Raw genomic sequence first — 17,146 nt, 5'->3', positions numbered from 1 at the left:
ATTTATCACAATTTTCTTTAACCAATTTTGGTCTTTAATGCAGGGCTGACAGACAAGTTCCTTCCTTTTACCCCCTTCCACTTGCCTCTTCCATTTTTTGTGAGTCTGCCTGCAGTCCGCAGCCGAGTGAGTCTGCCTGCAGTCCGCAGCCGAGTGAGTCTGCCTGCAGTCCGCAGCCGAGTGAGTCGGCCTACAGTCCGGCGCTCCCAGAGACGCTCTACAGCCCTGAGCATTCAGCAGGGGTGGACAGGTTGGGTGGGGGTAGTAGACCTGAGCCTGAGCCACCTCCAGTATAGGTGGGTTGGGGAGGGGAGGGTGTAGCACAGGAGCCGTCGTTGACAGCAGCCACCCTCCCTTCCCTCCCTTTAGTTAAGGGTTTATTATATATTTTTTTTTGTTGAGGTGCATACGGGGTCTGCACCTTTGGGGGGGGGGGGTAATGTCACATCCTGACCAGTAATAGGGGTTATTTTGTTATTGTAGTTTGGTCAGGACGTGGCAGAGGGTATTTGTTTTATGTGGTTCGGGGTGGTTGTGTGTTTTGTGGTGTATTTGATTTATTATTCCGGGTTTTGGGCACTGGTCTATGTTAATGTATTTCTGTGTTTAGTCTAGTGCTTTATATTTCTATGTCTAGTTTATTGGGGATTGGACTCTCAATTGGAGGCAGGTGTTTTCTAGTTACCTCTGATTGAGAGTCCTATATATAGGTATGTGTTTGTTTTAGTGTTTTGTGGGAGATTGTGCTAGGTATAGCTTTGTTGCCTTACCGGCCTGTTGTCGTGTCGTGTCGTGTCGTGTCGTGTCGTGTCGTGTCGTGTCGTGTCGTGTCGTGTCGTGTTTGTTTTGGTTCACCTTCTTATCCATTTAAATAAAAAGATGAATGCACATTTCCCCGCTGCGTCTTGGTCCGCTTTAACCTACGACAATCGTGACAACGCCTGGGGAAGGAACCAAAGGGAGTTAGATAGATCTATCTATCTAGGGCAGGTAATCAAGGATTGTAATATTGCACTAATGCGCGTAACGATGGTGACAGGTGTGCGCCTTAACGAGCAGCCTGGTGACCTAGAGGCTTGAGAGGGAGCACACATGACACAGACAGGTATGTGCTCGAAGAGAACAGTAAGTAAAGGCATTCATGAGATGCAAAAGTAAACTGACATTCTATTGTCTGTAAACTTCAATCAAAGCGACCAAGGTGAGTCATAATTACAGATTGCACACAATAGAATATCACTTGACTTTTGCATCTCATGAATGCCTTTACCTACTGTTATATTCCAGCATATACCTGACATCTCTTTCTATCTCTCTTTCTCTTTCCACAGAGTCCTCTGTCATTTATAAGAGAACAGAGGTTCCTCAAAAGAGCTTTTCCTTGTGCTTAGATAAAAGTGAACCTACTGAACAGTGTCCCAGAAATGAATGATCTATCTGTAATTATGACTCACCTTGGTCGCTTTGATGAAGTTAGATCATTGATTTCTGGGACACTGTTCAGTTTTATCTAAGCACAAGGAAAAGATATATATATATATTATAGAGAGAGAGAGAGAGAGATGTGTCCATGTCTTGTACAGTATTTGGACTAGATGGGGCCTATTCAGTCAAGCCCTGGTGTTCTGACCCGGTAAGGTAATGTGGCATTTTTATAACCATGCTGCAAAGTCAACTGTGAAAAGGCCGCTGCATTGCTGCAACCTCTGGGCTGGGGCCTGACCAATCCAGTCCTATACTAAACGCCTGACAAACCCTCTTACTTCACTCAGAGAGTTAAGTGAGGGCCATTCTGGACTGGGGGGTGAGCTCAGAGGACCGTAGGAGGACATCTCTAATCACTGCGATTCCATCACCAGGCGAGGAGGGGTGTATGACAGGCTGTGGTTTGGGCCTGGGCAGGGGGCTTGAAGGGGGAGAGGTGTGTTAGGGAGGGTATGATGGGTCATTGCTCGGGCTGCCGTCTAGGAGGAAGGCAATAGTGGCCCCTCTTCAAATCAACCTCCAAGAGAACAGTCCTGTGCTATTGTGCTCACTATGCAGTGCTGTTGATCCCAATGACTCCTGACTTCACCCTGACAATGATAGGAATTTAGCTTTTGCTGATGGATACCTTTGCCCTACCCATGGGGTTGAAAGAGGCTGCATGGGAATGAGGATGCATCAACACCCTGGAAAGATGTTGGTGGTGCACTCACTCATAACACTTTTTTGTGATGAATTAGTGTATCGTCTTCAAGCTTGATAAGGTAAGCAAATGCATGTATTATTCTCAGAATTGTAGCCAACTCATTGTCTTTGTAACAACTGCTTTAAACTGTTGTTCTTTCTTTCTTCTTTCTTTCTTTCTTTCTTTCTTTCTTTCTTTCTTTCTTTCTTTCTTTCTTTCTTTCTTTCTTTCTTTCTTTCTTTCTTTCTTTCTTTCTTTCTTTCTTTCTTTCTTTCTTTCTTTCTTTCTTCTTTCTTTCTTTCTTTCTTTCTTTCTTTCTTTCTTTCTTTCTTTCTTTCTTTCTTTCTTTCTTTCTTTCTTTCTTTCTTTCTTTCTTTCTTTCTTTCTTTCTTTCTTTCTTTCTTTCTTTCTTTCTTTCTTTCTTTCTTTCTTTCTTTCTTTCTTTCTTTCTTTCTTTCTTTCTTTCTTTCTTTCTTTCTTTCTTTCTTTCTTTCTAGAAGCAGTTACCAGGCAAAAATACAAATTGAGGCCTTCAATCAAAATGAGGACAGAGAAATGTGTGTGCACAGGGTTAATACTTCTTGCATGCATGTCCTTGAGATGTAAGTTAACAATAATTATTTTTTGAAAAATAATATCAATTTCCATAACATTTTATTTAGCTTTTCTTCCACCCAAGCCTTATACACTGGAGTCAGGAAGAATAGACAATTAGTAGACTGGCTCTTGATGATGGCGTCCCCAGTCTAGACGGAAGATCATAATTAGTTGATTAGTTTGAATCAATTGTGTTGAGGCTCAGCTGGAGAAAAATTGTGTATACTGTGGCTCTCTAGGTACACATTTAAATGTAGAATTAGTAGGCCTAAATCCCAGCTTATGCTAGCCAAATTGTTTGTTTATATAGCATTGATACAAGGCAGAAACATTGTTTCCATGCTGAAAAATATATAGAATGGCAGTTTAAGTGAGAAGCATAGCAACATCAGCGCAATTTTGTAACAGCTGACCCTGCTTTTCCAAAGCCAAACCTGCCCATTAGCCTCCCGGTCCACATTTCAAGATGCCAAAATAGAACATGTTTTGAGTAATTGTTTTCAGTATCTTATTGTTTTTTGTTTTGTGTTTTCTGATTGTTTCAGTGCATGCATTCAACAAGCTTTGGACGAAGGAGTTCCACAGGTCTGCCATCTCCAATGTTTACTCAGAACAAGGCAGCATGGCTGGCCCTTAAATGTACATGGAGAGCTAACATTAATAATATGCATTTACTGTAAATGGCTCATAGTGAAGGAGAGATTGACTTCATCACTACTTGTTTTTATAAGAAGTGTTGACATATTGAATGTAGAAAGGTGTCTGTTTAAACTACTAGCTGCTTGGACACCCATGCATATCCCAGAAGACATGCCACCAAAGGTCTCTTCACAATCCCCAAGTCAAGAACAGATCATGGGAGGCGCACAGTACTGCATAGAGCCATGGCTACATGGAACTCTATTCCACATCAGGTAACTGATGCAAGCACTAGAATCAGTTAAAAATACACCTTATGGAACAGTGGGGACTGTGAAGAGACACACACACACACACACAGGCACAGAAACACATACGCACTCTACACACACATACACATGGATTTGTAATCCCAGATACAGTAGCAGTCAAAAGTTTGGACACATCCACTCATTCCAGGTTTTTTCTTTATTTTTACTATTTTCTACATTGTCGAATAATAGTGAAGACATCACAACTATGAAATAACACATGGAATCATGTTGCCACAAAACTAATTTGCATGTGAAACTATGAGCTTGTGGCAAATTGGCAAAAGATTTGCCACAATTGTTTGCCAGAAGCCTGTTTTTTGGTAAGGGTGCCTCACAGTTAAATAAAGGTTAAAAAAATATATAAAAATGTAGACCTTTCCCAGGTTCTCTTGTTAATGTGAGTGGGGAAAGAATTTATTTCATGTGGGGATTAAAGGTATACTTTGTGATTTTGGCAATGAGGCCCTTTATCTACTTCCCCAGAGTCAGATGAACTTGTAGATACCATTTGTAGGTCTCTGTGTCAAGTATGTGTCATAGTCCGTGTCACATTCTTCGTCTGATAAAGATAAATCATTGTCGGACCAATACGCAGCAGGGAAATGTGCACTCATCTTCTTTTTATTTAAATGGACAAAGAAGGTAAACCAAAAATAAATATGTACACAAAAACACAACGACAAATAACAGGCCGGTAAGGCACAGAGCTATACACAGCACATAATCTCCCACAAAATACCAAAATAAACACATAACTATTTATAGGACCCTCAATCAGAGGCAACAAGAAAACACCTGCCTCCAATTGAGAGTCCAACCCCCAATTACCTAAACAAAGAAATACAAATGACTAGATTAAAACCCAGAATAATAAATCAAATACCCCACTAAACACACAACCACCCCGAACCACATAAAACAAATACCCTCTGCCACATCCTGACCAAACTATAATAACAAATAACCCCTATTACCGGTCAGGACGTGACAGTAAACCCCCCCCAAAGGTGCAGACCCCGTATGCACCTAAAAAAACGTCAACGACGGCACCTGTGCTACACCCCCCCCCCTCCCCAACCAACCTATACTGGAGGTGGCTCAGGCTCAGGTCTATTTCCCCCACCCAACCTGTCCACCCCTGCTGAATGCTCAGGGCTGTAGAGCGTCTCTGGGAGCTCCGGACTGTAAGCCGACTCTGGAAGCTCCAGACTGTAAGCCGACTCTGGAAGCTCCAGACTGTAAGCCGACTCTGGAAGCTCCAGACTGTAAGCCGACTCTGGAAGCTCCAGACTGTAAGCCGACTCTGGAAGCTCCAGACTGTAAGCCGACTCTGGAAGCTCCAGACTGTAAGCCGACTCTGGAAGCTCCAGACTGTAAGCCGACTCTGGAAGCTCCAGACTGTAAGCCGACTCTGGAAGCTCCAGACTGTAAGCCGACTCTGGAAGCTCCAGACTGTAAGCCGACTCTGGAAGCTCCAGACTGTAAGCCGACTCTGGAAGCTCCAGACTGTAAGCCGACTCTGGAAGCTCCAGACTGTAAGCCGACTCTGGAAGCTCCAGACTGTAAGCCGACTCTGGAAGCTCCAGACTGTAAGCCGACTCTGGAAGAACCAGACTGTAAGCCGACTCTGGAAGAACCAGACTGTAAGCCGACTCGGAAGAACCAGACTGTAAGCCGACTCTGGAAGAACCAGGCTGTAAGCCGACTCTGGAAGCTCCAGGCTGTAAGCCGACTCTGGAAGCTCCAGGCTGTAAGCCGACTCTGGAAGCTCCAGGCTGTAAGCCGACTCTGGAAGCTCCAGGCTGTAAGCCGACTCTGGAAGCTCCAGGCTGTAAGCCGACTCTGGAAGCTCCAGGCTGTAAGCCGACTCTGGAAGCTCCAGGCTGTAAGCCGACTCTGGAAGCTCCAGGCTGTAAGCCGACTCTGGAAGCTCCACGCTGTAAGCCGACTCTGGAAGCTCCAGGCTGTAAGCCGACTCTGGAAGCTCCAGGCTTTAAGCCGACTCTGGAAGCTCCAGACTGTAAGCCGACTCTGGAAGCTCCAGACTGTAAGCCGACTCTGGAAGCTCCAGACTGTAAGCAGACTCACTCGGTTCCGGGCTGTAGGCAGACTCACTCGGTTCCGGGCTGTAGGCAGACTCACTCGGTTCCGGGCTGTAGGCAGACTCACTCGGTTCCGGGCTGTAGGCAGACTCACTCGGTTCCGGGCTGTAGGCAGACTCACTCGGTTCCGGACTGGACACTGTTGCCAGACACTCCGGACTGGACACTGTTGCCGGACACTCCGGACAGAACACTGTTGCCGGACACTCCGGACAGAACACTGTTGCCGGACACTCCGGACTGGACACTGTTGCCGGACACTCCGGACTGGACACTGTTGCCGGACACTCCGGACTGGACACTGTTGCCGGAAGCTCGAGACTGAGCTGACGCACTGGAAGCCTAATGCATGGGGCTGGTAGTGGAGCTACCAGACTGGAGACACGCACTTTAAGGTTAGTGCGAGGAGCGGGAACAGGCTGAGTTGGACTGGGCTGACGTATTGGAGGCCTGGTGCGTGGTGCTGGTACTGGATATACCGGGCCGTGGAGAAGCACTGGCGGTCTCAAACCGCACCTCCAGCACAACCCGTCCTGGCTGGATGGAACTAGTAGCCATGCACAAGCAAAGTGCTGGCACAGGGCTAACTGGGCTGTGCAGGGGCCTGATGGTTGCCGTGCGTAGAGTGGGCGTAGGGTAGCCTGGACCTACATTTAAGTCATTTTAGACCTAGGAGGCGCCCCGGTGGCCAGATGCGCTGCGCAGGCATCTTCCCACCAGGCTGGATGCCCACTCTAGCACGGCACTTGCGAGGGGCTGGGATCACTCGCACTGGACTGTGCGTGCGTATGGGCGAGATCGTGCGCACTTCTGCATACGTCGGCACCCTCCACTCCATACGTTCCTCACAATAAGCACGGGGAGCTGGCTTAGGGCTCACCCTTGGCCCAGCCAATCTACCCGTGTGCTCCCCCCTACCCGTGTGCCTCTCAGGCTTCCTCGCCAGCCGTGTTCCCTGGTAGCGTTCCCGGTAGCGTTCCCGGTCCTCACCCGACTTCTTCCATGGGCCCTCTCCGGCCAGAATCTGCTCCCACGTCCAAAACTCCCGACAGTCCATATAAATTTCCCGTTGCTCCTTACCCCGCTGCTTGGTCCTTGGTTGGTGGGAGATTCTGTCACATTCTTCTTCGTCTGATAAAGAGAAATCATTGTCGAACCAATACGCAGCAGGGAAATGTGCACTCATCTTCTTTTTATTTAAATGGACAAAGAAGGTAAACCAAAAATAAATACGTACACAAAAACACAACGACAAATAACAGGCCGGTAAGGCACAGAGCTATACACAGCACATAATCTCCCACAAAATACCAAAACAAACACATACCTATTTATAGGACCCTCAATCAGAGGCAACAAGAAAACACCTGCCTCCAATTGAGAGTCCAACCCCCAATTACCTAAACATAGAAATACAAATGACTAGACTAAACATAGAAATACATAAACATAGAACATTGCCCAAAACCCAGAATAATAAATCAAACATCCCACTAAACACACAACCACCCCGAACCACATAAAACAAATACCCTCTGCCACGTCCTGACCAAACTATAATAACAAATAACCCCTATTACCGGTCAGGACGTGACAGTCCATGTATGTAGGTGGCAGGGAAGTCAGGCGCAGGAGAAAACAGAGTGGTTAAAAAATTGAGTATTTATTTCCAAAACTAACTCCAAAACCCACGTAGAAAATAATCCGGGTAAACAATAACCCGTCGCACACCGATACATAAACAACACGTACATAACATAACAAACAATCACCGACAGCGAAATGAGGGGAAGCAGAGGGTTAAATACACAACATATAATTACTGGGATATGAAACAGGTGTGTAAAGAGACCAGACAAAACCAATGGAAAATTAAAAACTGATCAATGGTGGCTAGAAGACCGGTGACGTCGATCGCCGAACACCACCCGAACAAGGAGGGGCATCAACTTCGGTAGAAGTCGTGACAGTATGCAGGAAGTTTTAGGTGGTTTTGCGAGCCAATGCTAACTAACTTTAGCACAGTGACTGGAAGTCTATGGGTAACTGCTTGCCAAATGTGACAAAACCCAATATGTCAAATATGACATAAAACTGTGCTTTATAAAGGGTGGCATAAGCACCGCCGAATAAAGGCTTTATAAATCATATTCAACTGAGGGCTGTTTTTATGCACGACGCAATGCGAAGTACATGGACACAGCCCTTAGCCGTGGTATACTGGCCATAAACCACAAACCCCGGAGGTGCCTTATTGCTATTATAATCTGGTTACGAATGTAATTAGTGCAGTAAAAATAAATGTTTTGTCATACCTGTGGTATACGGTCTGATATACCATGGCTGTCAGCCAAACAGCATTCAGGGCTTGAATCACCCAGTTTATAAATTATATTCTAATACTTTAAAACATTTCTAGGATGGCCCTCCTGGGTGCATAGCCAATATTGGACCTGACCTAAACTTTCCCCAAAATGCTGTGCTACAGGATAACACACTAAAGTGCAGTCATGCACAGTCAAATAAACTCAGGAAAAAAATAAACATCCCTTTTTCTGGTCCCTGTCTTTCAATGATAATTCGTAAAAATCCAAATAACTTCACAGATCTTCATTGTAAAGGGTATAAACACTGTTTCCCATGTTTGTTCAATGAACCATGAACAATTAATGAACATGCACCTGTGGAACGGTCATTAAGACACTAACAGTTTACAAACGGTAGGCAATTAAGGTCACAGTTATGAAAACTAAACACTGAAGAGACCTTTCTACTGACTGAAAAACACAAAAAGAAAGATGCCCAGGGTCCCTGCTCATCTGCGTGAACATGCCTTAGGCATGCTTCAAGGAGGCATGAGGACTGCAGATGTGGCCAGGGCAATAAATTGCAATGTCCGTACTGTGAGACGCCTAAGACAGCGCTACAGGGAGACAGGACGGACAGCTGATCATCCTCGCAGTGGCAGAACACGTGTAACAACACCTGCACAGGATCGGTACAATCGAACATCACATCTGAGGGACAGGTACAGGATGGCATCAACAACAGCCCGAGTTACACCAGGAATGCACAATCCCTCCATCAGTGCTCAGACTGTCCGCAATCAGCTGAGAGAGGCTGGACTGAGGGCTTGCAGGCGTGATTTCTTGCAAGACATGAATGTCAGTGTTCTGCCATTGCCAGCGAAGAGCCCGGATCTCAATCCCATTGAACACTTCTGGGACCTGTTGGATCGGAGGGTGAGGGCTAGGGCCATTCCACCAAAGAAATGTCCGGGAATTTGCGGGTGCCTTGGTGGAAGAGTGGGGTAACATCTCACAGCAAGAACTGGCAAATCTGGTGCAGTCCATGAGGAGGAGATGCACTGCAGTACTTAATGAAGCTGGTGGCCACACCAGATACTGGTTGTTCCTTTGATTTTGACCCCCCCCTTTGTTCAGGGACACATTATCCAATTTCTGTTAGTCACATGTCTGTGGAACTTGTTCAGTTTATGTCTCAGTTGCTGAATCTTGTTATGTTCATACAAATATTTACATGTTAAGTTTGCTGAAAATAAACACAGTTGACAGTGAGAGGATGCTTATTTTTTTGCTGAGTTTACTTTACTCGGTTTTGTTATTCCAGGTTTCAGATTTCACCCATTTTTCCCTGGGTTTCCCATACTTTTTTATTTAACACTTTTTTTATAGAAAAACTACACAATTAGATGTTCTGTGTTTACAGCAATGCAGGAGATTACTTTTGAGGTCTGGGAAAAATTTATGAAACTTGCTCTGTTGTTTGGTTAGCAGTGTTTCTGAGGCGCAGTAAGCACACGTGATGCGTTCGCGAATCTAATACCCACTTGTGGTTTCACTGGACAGCAAAATGTTAACCTTTATTTATACTAATTGATAAAAAAACTCAATCTTTTAGAAAAAAAAATAAGGTATAATCTGTAAATGATATCATAAATAGGACTGGTGGAGTTATGTCACACATGCAGCTAACACAGACATATGGAAATGTCTGCTCTACCCAAATTACAACCAACTAATTGCAGCATTACTGCAAAAAATGGAAGAGGCAAGTGGAAGGGGGTAAAAGGAAGGAACTTGTCTGTCAGCCCTGCGTTAAAGACCAAAATGGGTTAAAGAAAATTGTGATAAATGAAACTGGTATATATTTTTATTTAAGGACCTGAAAATTGACAGCTGTACATAAAAATAGCAAAATAGTTGGGAAGAGATTTTCGATGTACCGATTCCATGGCACATGGTTTATGAATTGACACACAAAACGATGCCGGATTCAAAACTTAGAATTTTTCCATTTAAATGATGATACAAAATTCTTGCAACCAATAGAATGTTATATATACAGGGGATAAAATCTTCCCAGCTCTGCAGATTTTGATGCGAGGAGACAGAGTCATTAGATAATTTATTTTGGTAATGTCCATATGTAGCTCGTTTTTGGTCACAGGTCCAGGAATGGTTGAAGAATTGCAACATTTACTTAGAGCTAACGCTGTAGATAGCAATACTGGCTGATTTGAAAAGTCATAGTCAATCGATCAATGATATAATAATTATTTTAGCAAATATGTTTATCTTTAATTTACAATCTGTAGAATCTATGTGAATAGAAAGGTTCAGTACTTTTGTGAAGCATCACAGCATGGTTGAAAAATATATGGCAAATAGAAATCCAATGTCACGCCCTGACCATAGAGAGCCCTTGGTTCTCTATGGTGTAGTAGGTCAGGGCGTGACTGGGGGTGATCTAGTACGTCTATTTCTATGTTGGTGCAAATGTGGTTCCCAATTAGAGGCAGCTGTTTATCATTGCCTCTGATTGGGGAACATATTTAGGTAGCTATTTCCCCACCTGTGTTTTGTGGGATATTGATTGTTTGTTAGTGTGTTTGGGTGCTACGGCATCACGGTCTTTGTAAGTTTTGTTATTTTGTTTTGTTATTTTCACTTAAATAAATATGTTGAACTATACTCACGCTGCGCCTTGGTCTGCTTATTTTCAAGAACGTGACATCCAATATGGATGGTGTTAAGAGATAGATGGGAGGGGTTGAATGGAGCTGAAGGGTGGGCGTAATAACAACAAGATAACAAATGTAAAACTTACGAGGTCTGTAAAATGTATATAGGTTCAGAAATGTTGTGAAATAGCAAAGTACAAATAGAAATCAAACTGGATGGACATCAGAAATAGAGGAAGGACTAAATACAAACAAAATAGAACTATTGTAACAGATTGTGTCTGTAAAATGTATATAGTATCTATATGCTGGAAGTAGAAGGCTAAGTGCTATTGTTTATTAGTTTACTCTAATTGGGAGAGGGGTGGTACGGTTTGCGGGGAATAATGAAGGAAAATATATTCTTAAAAGATACGTACAGTTGAAGTCGGAAGTTTACATACACTTATGTTGGAGTCTTTAAAACTCGTTTTTCAACCACTCCACAAATTTCTTGTTAACAAACTTTTGGAACCGTTTCCCGGCGTGAGCCTTGTGCTCCATTCAAAGGTAACCTAGTCCAGGCTAGATTAAGCACGTGGAAAAATGAGTAAGATTTTTTGTTTTCACATGCAAAAGTGATTGCTTTTGATAAAAACGCTTTATCTGCCTTCCAAATTAATACTAGTTAGAAGATTTTAACATACAATTGAAGTCAGAAGTTTACATACACTTAGGTTGAAGTCATTAAAACTAATTTTTCAACCACTCCACAAATTTCTTGTTAACAAACTATAGTTTTGCAAGTCAGTTAGGACATCTACTTTGTGCATGACACACATAATTTTTCCAACAATTGTTTACAGACAGATTATTTCACTTATAATTCACGTACGCAAGTATAAACACCATGGGACCACGCAGCCATCATACCTATCAGGAAGGAGACGCATTCTGTCTCCTAGAATAGAACGTACTTTGGTGGGGAAAGTGCAAATCAATCCCAGAACAACAACAAAGGACCTTGTGAAGATACTGGATGAAACAAGTACAAAGTAACTATATCCACAGTAAAATGAGTCTATATCGACATAACCTGAAAGGCTGCTCAGCATGGAAGAAGCCACTGCTCCAAACCCGCCACAAAAAAAGCCAGACTACGGTTTGCAACTGCACATGGGGACAAAGATCGTACTTTTGGAGAAATGTCCTCTGGTTTGATGTAACAAAAATGGAACTGTTTGGCCATAATGACCATTGTTATGTTTGGAGGAAAAAGGGGGAGGCTTGCAAGCCCGAAGAACACCATCCCAACCGTGAAGCACGGGGGTGGCAGCATCATGTTGTGGGGTTGCTTTGCTGCAGGAGAGACTGGTGCACTTCACAAAATAGATGGCATCATGAGGAAGGAAAATTGTGTGGATATATTGAAGCAATATCTCAAGACATGAGTCAGGAAGTTAAAGCTTGGTCGCAAATGGGTGTTCCAAATGGACAATGACCCCGAGCATACTTCCAAAGTTGTGGCAAAATGGCTTAAGGACAACAAAGTCAATGTATTGAAGTGGCCATCACAAAGCCCTGACCTCAATCCCATAGAAAATGTGTGGGCAGAACTGAAACAGCGTGTGCTAGCAAGGAGGCCTACAAACCTGACTCAGTTACACAAGCTCTGTCAGGAGAAATGGGCCAAAATTCACCGAACTTATTGTCGAAGCTTGTGGAAGGCTACCCCAAACGTTTGACCCAAGTTAAACAATTTAAAGACAATGCTACCAAATACTAATTGAGTGTATGTAAACTTCTGACCCACTGGGAGGGTGATGAAAGAAATAAAAGCTGAAATAAATAATTCTATCTACTATTATTCGACATTTCACATTGTTAATATAAAGTGGTGATCCTAACTGACCTAAGACAAGGAATTTGTACATGGATTAAATGTCTGGAATTGTGAAAAACTGAGTATAAATGTATTTGGCTATGGTGTATGTAATCTTCCGACTTCAACTGTACATGTTATGAATAACCAAAGGTTTCTGACTTTATATGAAGTACATCGTCATATGATACAAGGAATTTAAGTAAATTTGGCTTACCAGTGAACCTCAGAGTGTTCATCATCTATACTGTGTCTGAGGTTTCTGGCAATGAGTGATGCAACCTGAAAAAAAGCATGAAAGACAGAGTTAATCAGGACTTGAGGTCTGGACATGGTCTGCTCTCCCTTATCTAGAGAATTAGGCATACAGTTGGCTTCAGTAAAAATATAATTATCTTGTTGTGTTTTGTCTAATAAGCATATGCATTTTGAAACATTTTTTAAAAATCAAATTAAATATATTTCTACTACTGTAGATGCTGTGTTTTTATTGTTAGGATATAGTTATTGACAGTAGTGATGGACATCTGTCACAGTTCATACATTGATGAGCCATTTAATTGGACACTAGCCAGCCGAAACAGTCATAATAGCTAATTGGTGATTGAAACCAATTTGTATCTGGCCATCCAGAAACAACGACAAATGCATCAACCCCAACAAATGTGTATATGTATTATAATCCACATATTTTTTATTTTACTAGGCAAGTCAGTTAAGAACAAATTCTTATTAACAATGACTGCCTAACCCAGCCAAACCCTAACCTGGACAACGCTTGGCCAATTGTGCGCTGCCCTATGGGACTCCCAATCATGGCCAGTTGTGATACAGCCTGGAAACAAACTAGGTTGTGAAGTGACGCTTCTAGCACTGAGATGCAGTGCCTTAGACTGCTGCGCCACTTGGGAGCCTGTGTCACCAGCAAAGCAACCCCACACCATCACACCTCCTCCTCCATGTATCATGCTTCACCGTGGGAACCACACATGCGGAGATCATTCGTTCACCTACTCTGCGTCTCACAAAGACACGGCGGTTGGAACCAAAAATCTCATTTGGACTCATCAGTCTAATATCAAAAGCTCGTGTTTCTTAGCCCATGCAAGTCTCTTCTTCTTATTGGTGTCCTTTAGTAGTGGTTTCTTTGCAGCAAATCGACCATATAGGCCTGATTCACGCAGTCTCCTCAAAACAGCTGATGTTGAGATTTGTCTGTTACTTGAACTCTGTGAAGAATTTATTTGGGCTGCAATTTCTGTGGCTGGTAACTCGAATGAACTTATCCTCTGTAGCACTTTAATAATGCTACACCACTCACTTTAAAAATGTTTACATACTGCTTTACTCATTTCATATGTATATACTGTATTCTACTGTATTTTAGTCAATGCCAATCCGACATTGCTTATCCTAATATTTATATATTTCTTAATTCCATTATTTTACTTTTTGATCTGTGTGTATTGTTGTGAATTGTTAGATATTACTTCACTGTTTGAGCTAGGAACACAAGCATTTCGCTAAACCCGCAAAAACATCTGCTAAATATGTGTGTGACCAATAAACTTTTATTTGATTTGATGCATAGTGCCAACTGTAAAGTTTGGTGGAGGAGGAATAATGGTCTGGGGCTGTTGGTTTGGGCTAGGCTCCTTAGTTCCAGTGAAGGGAAATCTTAATGCTACAGCATACAATGACATTCTAGATTATTCTGTTCTTCCAACTTTGTGGCAACAGTTTGGGGAAGGCCCTTTCCTGTTTCAGCATGACAATGCCCCCGTGCACAAAGCAAAGTCCATACAGAAATTGTTTGTTAAGATCGGTGTGGAAGAAATTGACTTGCTGCACAGAGCCCTGACCTCAAACCCTTCAAACACCTTTGGGACGAATTGGTTTAATCACCCAATATCAGTGCCGACCTCACTAATGCTCTTGTGGCTGAATGGAAGCAAGTCCTCGCAGCAATGTTCCAACATCTAGTGGAAAGCCTTCCCAGAAGAGTGGAGGCTGTTATAACAACTCCATATTCATGCCCATGATTTTGGAATGAGATCTTCAACAAGCAGGTGTCCACATACCTTTTATCATGTCGTATATATTGAAGTAGGCCTTTAGGCCAATAAGTAAGTTACATTAAGACAGATACTGTTAACAGGACTCTTAGGCCTACAGCTCCATGTCATTTCAACAATTTAATTTCAATAAAAACCTTGAACCCATCTGTCCATGAATTTTCTTAAAAATGTGTATTTTACACTCTAGCAGTAGTCCTACATTGAGATAAATATCATAAATGACAAAAACCTTCTGAGAATTTAATCCTCAAAGCGCCATTAAGGTCTGATGCACCATAAGCAATAGTAGAATAGCCGAGACTCAACGAGTAGCGTACCAATAAATTGAATATACACAATCACAAAGAAATGTATTCATATTTTGTATAGGAATGTCATAAAAATCCCACCACACCTTCTCCGCTATGCAATCTGGTTTCAGAGCTGGTCATGGGTGCACCTCAGCCACGCTGAAGGTCCTAAACGATATCTTAACCGCCATCGATAAGAAACTATACTGTGCAACCGTATTCATTGACCTGGCCAAGGCTTTTGACTCTGTCAATCACCACATCCTCATCGGCAGACTCAATAGCCTTGGTTTCTCAAATTATTGCCTCGCCTGGTTCACCAACTACTTCTCTGATAGAGCTCAGTGTGTCAAATCGGAGGGCCTGTTGTCCGGGCCTCAGGCAGTCTCTATAAGGGTGCCACAGGGTTCAATTCTTGGGCCGACTCTCTTCTCTGTATACATCAATGATGTCGCTCTTGCTGCTGGTGAGTCTCTGATCCACCTCTACGCAGACGACACCATTCTGTATACTTCTGGCCCTTCTTTGGACACTGTGTTAACTACCCTCCAGACGAGCTTCAATGCCATACAACTCTCCTTCCGTGGCCTCCAACTGCTTTTAAATACAAGTAAAACTAAATGCATGCTCTTCAACTGATCGCTGCCTGCACCTGCCCGCCCGTCCAGCATCACTACTCTGGACAGTTCTGAAAGCTACAAATACCTAGGTGTCTGGTTAGACTCTAAACTCTCCTTCCAGACTCACATCAAACATCTTCAATCCAAAGTTAAATCTAGAATTGGCTTCCTATTTCGCAACAAAGCATCATTCACTCATGCTGCCAAACATACCCTCGTAAAACTGACCATCCTACCGATCCTCGACTTCGGCGATGTCATTTACAAAATAGCCTCCAATACCCTACTCAATAAACTGGATGCAGTCTATCACAGTGCCATCCGTTTTGTCACCAAAGGCCCATATACTACCCACCACTGCGACCTGTACACTCTCGTTGGCTGGCCCTCGCTTCATACTCGACGCCAAACCCACTGGCTCCAGGTCATTACATTTACATTTACATTTACGTCATTTAGCAGACGCTCTTATCCAGAGCAACTTACAAATTGGTGCATTCACCTTATGATATCCAGTGGAACAACCACATTACAATAGTACATCTATATCTTCTTTTTTTTGGGGGGGGGGGGTGGGGGGTTAGAAGGAGTACTTTATCCTATCCCAGGTATTCCTTAAAGAGGTGGGGTTTCAGGTGTCTCCGGAAGGTGGTGATTGACTCCGCTGTCCTGGCGTCGTGAGGGAGCTTGTTCCACCATTGGGGTGCCAGAGCAGCGAACAGTTTTGACTGGGCTGAGCGGGAACTGTGCTTCCGCAGAGGTAGGGAGGCGAGCAGGCCAGAGGTGAATGAACGCAGTGCCCTTCTTTGGGTGTAGGGACTGATCAGGTCATCTACAAGACCCTGCTGGGTAAAGTTCCCCCTTATCTCAGCTCGCTGGTCACCATAGCAGCACCCACCTGTAGCACGCGCTCCAGCAGGTATATCTCTCTGGTCACCCCCAAAGCTAATTCCTTCTTCGGCCGCCTCTCCTTCCAGTTCTCTGCTGCCAATGACTGGAACGAACTACAAAAATCTAAAACTGGAAACACTTATCTCCCTCACTAGCTTTAAGCAGCAGCTGTCAGAGCAGCTCACAGATTACTGCACCTGTACATAGCCCATCTATAATTTAGCCCAAAACTCTACCTCTTCCCCTACTGTATTTATTTATTTATTTATTTTGCTCCTTTGCACCCCATTATTTCTATTTTGCACTTTCTTCCACTGCAAATCTACCATTCTGGTGTTTTACTTGCTATATTGTATTTACTTCGCCACCATGGCCTTTTTTGCCTTTACCTCCCTTATCTCACCTCATTTGCTCACTTTGTATATAGACTTATTTTTCTACTATATTATTGTTATTGTTTTACTCCATGTGTAACTCTGTGTTGTTGTATGTGTCAAACTGCTTGCTTTATCTTGGCCTGGTCGCAATTGTAAATGAGAACTTGTTCTCAACTTGCCTACCTGGTTAAATAAAGGTGAAATAAAAAAAATAAATAAAAAA

The sequence above is a fragment of the Salmo salar genome, chromosome 17 (assembly GCF_965601325.2).
Source record: "Salmo salar chromosome 17, fSalSal1, whole genome shotgun sequence".
Lineage (NCBI taxonomy): Eukaryota > Metazoa > Chordata > Actinopteri > Salmoniformes > Salmonidae > Salmo > Salmo salar.
The sequence above is the reverse complement of the archived record's forward strand: the minus strand, read 5'-3'. Positions refer to the sequence as shown.